A 7767-nucleotide genomic window follows, 5' to 3' on the forward strand; every position below is an offset into this window, starting at 1 on the left:
TTTATTAATTTCTTAATGCATTTTTCAAAGAATCCTGAGCATTTAAAGCAGTTTTTGATTTGATAACTTCTCATCTTTCCCATTACTCCACTCTATCACACTCTCTTTCTTCTACCCTTTCTTTATTTCTTTCATCATGAGAAAGAAGGTTACCACTCGCAGAGGAACAGGAACTATTCGTCCTCCTCATAACCCTCGTCCTTCCAGACCTCAATCCCATACCCACATTCATATCTACTCACACTCCTCTTTCTCACACTCATCTCAACCTCCAGAGTCCATGGCGAGAACCAAAACTACTAATCCAAGGCCTTCATCGGCTCCTCAAGAGGTTGGCTCCTTCAAGGCTAAAATGGAAAAGGGTAAACGGCCTATGATCGACGAAAAATCTCCATCTTCTTCTCCTCCTTGATCAACCTCCTGTCCTCTAGGATGCTCAGCCCCCTCTTTACATCCATTCGAAGGTAACAAATGACATTTTCTTTACTCAGTCAAAGAACCCATTTACCCTGATCCTGTTGCATTCAAAGCCCATTTTGGAAAACGACCTCACTCTCATTTTGATCCTCAAAGATTTCCTTCTTGTATGGACTTTGAATTTCACAGAGACATTTTCTCAAAAAGACCTCTATGCTCCTCTTATGTTGTTGCTTTGAAATCGATGGCTGAAAAAAGTATTGACTTTGTTGAAAATTTTAGAGCTTTAGATTGGAAATGTTTGTTTGAAATAAAAAAACCGGTATACCGTGGCTTAGTTAGAGAATTTTATGCAAATATGTACTATAGTGAAGGTTGTGTTCACTCATATGTTAAAGGCTATTAAATATTTTTAAATTATGAAAATATTAGTAAATCCCTTGCTTACACAGATGTAGGAGTAAATGCCTACATCTCTGGGAAGTGGGACAATTATCTTGGAGTTTCTCACCAAGATGTTCTAGCCAACACATGTGAAAACATCTCCCTCATGGATGGTGTCACTCCCACTCATAGAGACCTAGGTCTTTCCCGTGCACAACTTTACCGTATGTCCGTATCATCACACACATCTTGCTACCCCAAAGTGGTTCCTACCAAAGGGTCACCCTTTTTGATACCCTGGTCCTATATGCCATACTCAACAAAATTGAGATTTCTTTTGCTTACTTAATAATACGCCATATGTTTGATTGCATTAAAACTGATAAGAATGTTTCTCTTCCATATGGAATGTTTTTGACATGCATCATTGAGTACTTTAGTGTTGATCAAAGCAATGACACCATGGACAAAAAATTTTCATATCTCAAGGGTGGTGGTGCAGTAAAATAGACAAAGGAAAAATCCACGAGGGTTGTCAAGGAAACGGTTCTTGAGGAAGATGAGGAAGAAAGTCTTCCTCCTCCATCCACTGTCGGGACATCCTCATCCCATAAGTACCTTATTAATGGCTTTGTCAAGGATGTTTTGCAAGAATTCGTCAACCTCACAAAATAGATGATTATCTCTAGCAAACAAGCTAGATAATTGGCTCTTCAAAATGAGAATTCTTTTTGAAAATCTCAAAGCCATTTGGAGGTGTTGCTTAAATATCTTGACTTCTCAGATGATGACCAAGCTTTGACTGATCAACATGAAGATATGGCTGGAATCGAAGAAGAGGGATCTGATGTTTAGCCTATATCTCCTAATACTGCTGAAGTTTAAAGCTTTGTTCTGATTTTTGGATTTTATCTTGTTGACACACTACTTTATTGCTTTTTTGGTTCTTTTTGGATGCTGCTTTGAATACTTTTTTGGAGATGACTGTAATAGACTTAGACTATTAACTCTATTATTAAGAAGTTTGCTTAGTTTGCTATTTTTGTATGCTTGTTGGACTAATGTTTGTGCAGGTTCTTCCCTCCTTGATAACAAAAGGGGAAGAAAGTAAAATGAATTGAAAAATAGATGCCTCTGTTTTGAATTAAAAGTGGCTGCCTTTTTTATGAACTTGTGAAAATTCTGGATGTAGATATCTGAAGTTTTGTCTCTGTTTTGATCTATGAAAACTGCTCTGTTTTTAACCTGTGATAAATTATTTTGATCTTAAAAGTTGATCTCTATTTTCATGATGTTTAAAGCTGTTGTTCATGATATATTTTTTAAAAGATCTGTAGTTTATTAACATTTAGTTGTGATGGACTTTGAATGAATGGCTGTTTTGATCTTATTCTGTATTGGTATCTACTTTTTTCTTCAAGGCTAATTATTGATTCGATAAAAGCCTTGTAAATGTTTAATTATTATTATTGGATGTTTGGAAATTTTTTCTGTGAAAAGCTTGTTGATATCAGGTTATGAAATACAAACATTTAGGGGGAGCTTGAAGATCAAAAGAAAGGGAGAGCTTCATGAAAAATGAAACATCAAAGGAAAGTTTTTAAATCTCTGATTTTTTTTTCAATTCATTTCATAATGTTTATCATCAAGAGGGGGACTGTTGGGTTAGAGAACTAAACTATGAATAAGATGATGACTAAACATTATTGGGTTAATTGTTAAATTGTTTTTGTAATGTGTTTTGTTTAGTGTGCAGAGAATAAATTAAATGGAGAATGGCCCAAAAAAGCAATAACCAAAGCTATATAGTATCTGGTCCACAAACACTCACAATAATGCCCCAAGAGTTGTTTGCTCTATCACAAAAGCTCCTCACCAGATACAAAAATAAGTCTCTAGCCAAATAATGAAAGAAAGAAAGAAAGAAAGCCCAAATAAAAACATAAAGCCCAATCGGTGGACCACACCCAAAATCCATACACTTCACTTAAACTCCAACTAGGTAATTCAAAATTCATTTCATTCGAACACCACACCAAACCACTGAAAGCAAATTCTCTCTTCTCTCTCTTCTTTTTTCTTTCATATCACATCAATCTCTGAAACAAGAAGAAAGAAAAAAGAAATTTCTAGAGTTAGTGTAAAGGGAAGAACAAAAATCTAGTTTCGATTTTCAAGTAAGAAGAGAAAGAAAAAGAGCTACAACAAGAGGGAAGATCTCACCCGAACAGAGAATCACAAAAACAAAATTTCCCCATTTGTGCTTCAGCAAGGAACATTGAAGAAATCAACTAAGCTACAAGCACCGAATTGAAAAATGAAGAAAGTGAAGTCAATATTGCTCTGCTACTTATCAACGGTCAAGAAACAAACTTGGGGCCAAAGTAAAGACGCACGACCCAAATTCAAGAAGCTTGAAGAAAAAAGTTGAAAGAGAAAGGTATGGTTGCATGTCACTGCTTCTGCCCTCTCTCTCTCTCTCTTCTGTGAACGTCGCTGCTAATTCTGATCTTGGGAGAAGAAAAATCAACATGTGCTGAAGCAAGGTTTCAAGCCCTGGAAGCTTCACTTTTCTACAATAAGGGTGAACGGCCAAGGAATGAAGCAAGGAGTGAGAGCACACATTTGGATTTTATAACTCTTTGAGCTGTTTATTCTTCTCCTTCATGGTTTTCATTTTGTATTTCTTTTTCTCAGTCGAGTCTATCTGAGTTTTATTGGTAAAAGGAAAAACGGTGATGTTTGTAAGAAAAATCCAATGAGTGAAAAAAGATAAAGAGTTAAACTTGAAGAAAAAGCCATGGTTATCTCAGAAATTCTTTGTATGTATTTCTATTATGTGGTCATAATCTTAAGGGGATTTCCTTGCAAGTTGGGTTAGCACTTCACAATTGAACGCTAGGGTGAGTCCTAGTCAAGTTCAGGTTGGGTTAGAATTTGGACTTGACCCAGATAGGATTGGGTAGATCCTAGGGAGAATAGGTGATTGTAATCTATTGAAAAGATAGTGAAAATTCTATCATTGTTGTGATGGAGACTGGATGTACTACATTACACTGGGTAGCTGAACCAGGATACATCTGTGTGTCATTCTCTAAACTCTTCTCTGTTTTTGGTTTAGCACTAAAGGAGAAAAAAATAAAGTATCTCCTGATTTCTCTACACTCTTCTCCTGATTTTTGGTTCAGCAAGTAACACTATTCTGGCTCCTACAGTGTGAGGAGATAAAACCAAAGTCTCTCATATCTGTTACTCTCAGAATCTTTACATAAAGCAAGTTTAGAAACTAAATTAAAAGGAGGCCAAGATATAACCCCCTTCTCTTAGTCATAGATAACCATCAGATATGAATGAAAATAATCATATCAAAAGCTTTTTCTTCTTTAGGTTGCTTGGGAGTGTGTATTATATATATAACACATCATGTCTTTAGAGAAGTTGTCCAAAAAACTTGGGAACAAAGTTGCTCCATACTTGATTAGATGTCTTTATGTGGCAGGAGATGATGCTACTCAATTTCCAAAGAGGTCTTTGAGAATCTTTTCAAAAGGAAGTTATTTTTAAAAACTCAAATATTTAGAAATGAGTCTAATTTGGTGATAGAGATATAAATATCTTTCACGTGCATATTTTGAATAAGAGAAAGAGAAGCAATGTTTTAGATAATTGGAGCTGGAGTTCTGAGAATATTGGGCTAGAAAGAGAGGTCGATGAGTTCTTCATAAACCTCTTCTATTCTAATGAAAATGATGATCTTAATATTTTAGGTAATCAAGAATTACCTAGTCTATCTCAAGATGCATGTGAAAAGTTTACAAAGAAAATTTCAAAGGAGGAGGTTCAATGGGCTATCATGGATATGACTTTCTCCAAAACACTAGGACATGATGATTTCCAAGTTTTTTTATTTAAAGAATATTGAGACATTGTTGGTGATGAGGTATAGAATTTTGTGAAGTAAGCCTTTGCTAGTGGTTTCTTGGAACTTTCCTTATTTTTTGTAGTGTCCTTTATAAAGTGGTAATTAAGGTAATTATAAATAAGTTGTGACCCTTTCTTCAAAGTATAATTAAACCCATCCAAGAAGAATGTGTTCCTAGTCATGGCACTCCAGATAATTTTGTATTTTACTTTTCTCTTTTCAAATATTTATCTGATTGTGAGGTATGTTTACCTTGGATTCTTTTTATCTTAAGCGAGACCTTTATGAAAGAGACTCGTTACACCTTATCTTTTTGTTCTCTGCATGGAGAGACTTAGTTGTTTTATTTCTAATAAAGTAGAATCAGGAGTTGAGATCCTATTGTAGTTTCTCATGGAAGACCTCAAATATCACATTTTATATTTGCAGATGATCTGATTTTGTTTTGTAAAGCCAATAAAACACTAGTGCAAATAAAGGGTAGTTTCTACCTTGGATCAGTTCTGTGAAGATTTTGGCATGAAGGTCAATTTTGACAAAACCAAAGCTATTTTTTTCAAAATGTATCAAGACAAAGAAAGAAGATCACATATATATCATCTATACGTTTCATCAATTTTTTTGGAAAAGTATCTTTGTGCCTTCTTTGTCATGCTAGAGTATCTAGATCATTGTTTAACAATATTGTTGGCAAAGTCTGAAAAAGGTTAAACTCTTGGGAAAGTAGGTTTCATAATAGAGCTAATTGAATTTATTTTGCCAAGTCGGTCCTTGTTTATATACCAGTATACATGGTGCAGGAAACTTTATTCCCAAAAGTTGTGTCTCATTAGATTAACAAAGCTATAAGACATTTTGTATGGAGTAATAAGTCATCTCATGGCTTGCATCTAAATTTGTGGAAGGTTTTCATAACTTCTAAGAGATATAGAGGATTAGTTTTTAGAGATTCCGATCTGGGATTCTCAAAATTACACTTCTTAGCAAATTGGTATGGCAACCTCTGTAATGTGATCAGTATATTAGGCTCAGAGAGATGATGGAGAAAAATCGTCGGTTAGGAATTTTCACAAAATAATTCCGTTGAAGTATAGATCCAAACCAACAAACAACCCTCAATCAAAGTTTAATTTTTTTGGTCACAAGTGTAAACAATAAAAACCGAGAGTATTTAACCCTCGGGTCGTCTCTCAAAGGAATTGCAGTGAGGTATACATGTTATCGGTTATGAGGTTCAAGGGGGTATGCATATGAGAAGACAAGAATATAAATGACAATAAAATAAAGAAAAAAACTAAAGATAACAAATACTAAAGAGCCATTCAAGGCAAAGATTGAGAATCAAGGTTTTCTATCCTAGTCATTAATGATAACACAATAATTACCAAGAGTTAAGCCTATTACGTTATCTTCACATTGGAAGAAAGTCAAATATGCCTAATTAACTCCAATCCATAAGTAATGTTAATGGAAACAAGATTAACTAACAACTCTAGATCACCAATCTAAATTGGGTATCAATGACTCAAGATTATCTAATTTCTCTTTCCAAGCCAAGAATGCTCAAAAATCTACTCTAAAACTACCCCAAGCATTTTATCAAACACTTGTTGTGAATAAAAATAAAAGCATAATAAATTGCATGAATAATAAAATCTACTACTACCAAATGCAATAAAATAACAATAATAACTCAAACAAACAAGAAGAAAACATAAAACCTCAAATTGCATTAAAGGAAATGGAAATTAACAAGAGTTCATTAACATAAAAAGTAACCAAAATGAGAAATTAACAAGAGAAACTAAGAAAATTAAAGCAATGGAACAAGAAAAAATAAAGAAAACTAGATCAAAGCAAGAATTAAAACCTAAATCTAAGAGAAATTAATCTAAATCTACCCTAATTCAAGAGAGAAGAGGGAGCTTCTCTCTCTAGAAAACTACCCTAAAACATGTTTCTACACTAACCTAATTGCTCCCCCCTCTTCTTCCTTCTTGAATTTGGCTTGAAATACTTTAGAAATGACTTGGATTTGAAACTGGATGAGCTCAGAAATTGCCTCCAGCGTATTTCTTTTAAGGAGGTCACATGACGAGTGTCACGCGTACACGTGGGTCATGTGTACGCATCACCATAAATTTACCAAATCCCCATTTCTTCATGAATTCTCCACTTTTCATGCTTTTTCTTCACTTCTCTTGAATCCTAAGCCTGAAATTACTAAACAAACATATCAAGACATTGAATGGAATCAAAGTGAACTAAATTTAGCAAATTAAGGGCCTAAAAAGTATGTTTTCACTCTTAAGCATAAATTTGGAGAAATTTAAAAAACCATGCTATTTCATTAAATAAATAAGAGAAATGTTGATAAAATCCACTAAATTCAACACAAGATATAACTTAAAATTGGAGTTTACCAAGAGACGACTGGGATATCTCCACTGGTATCATTGCTTCTGAGCCATATACTAAACGAAATGGTGTTTTTTTCGTTGTTGAATGCACAGCGATATTGTATCCCCATATTACTTCTAGGACTAATTTGGCCCATAGACCCTGTAAGACCCGGTTAATTAACGGCTAATTAACCCATAAATGAGAATTTATTCTAGAGAGCCAAAAATGTTATTTTTATGGCTAAATGTGATAGAGGAGTTTGAGACGAGAATTTCGGTACCAATTTTATAGAAATCGGACCAAGATTGGACCGAACGGGCCAAACCGGGCCAATCGGACCCAAAGTGGGGCCTTGGCCCAACTAAACTAAACCAAAACCCTAGTTTTCAGCACTCTCTCTCCTCACAACACTCTCATTCACGCTGAAATGATGGAGAGGAAGGGAAGAACACTCTCTCAAGTTCTCTCCCTTGGTTGATCTTCAAACCACTATAACTTTTGATCTAGAGCTCTGATTGCCGCACCGTTTATGGACACGTGTTCACCGCGGAGAGCTCTACAAAACCCATATAATTATCTTGAGGTAAGCCACATTTTTCTGTTCGAAATTCCAACCCTTGTTTTCGAGTTTCATGGGTAAA

This window comes from Arachis ipaensis, chromosome B05, assembly GCF_000816755.2.
Source record: "Arachis ipaensis cultivar K30076 chromosome B05, Araip1.1, whole genome shotgun sequence".
Classification (NCBI taxonomy): Eukaryota; Viridiplantae; Streptophyta; class Magnoliopsida; order Fabales; family Fabaceae; genus Arachis; species Arachis ipaensis.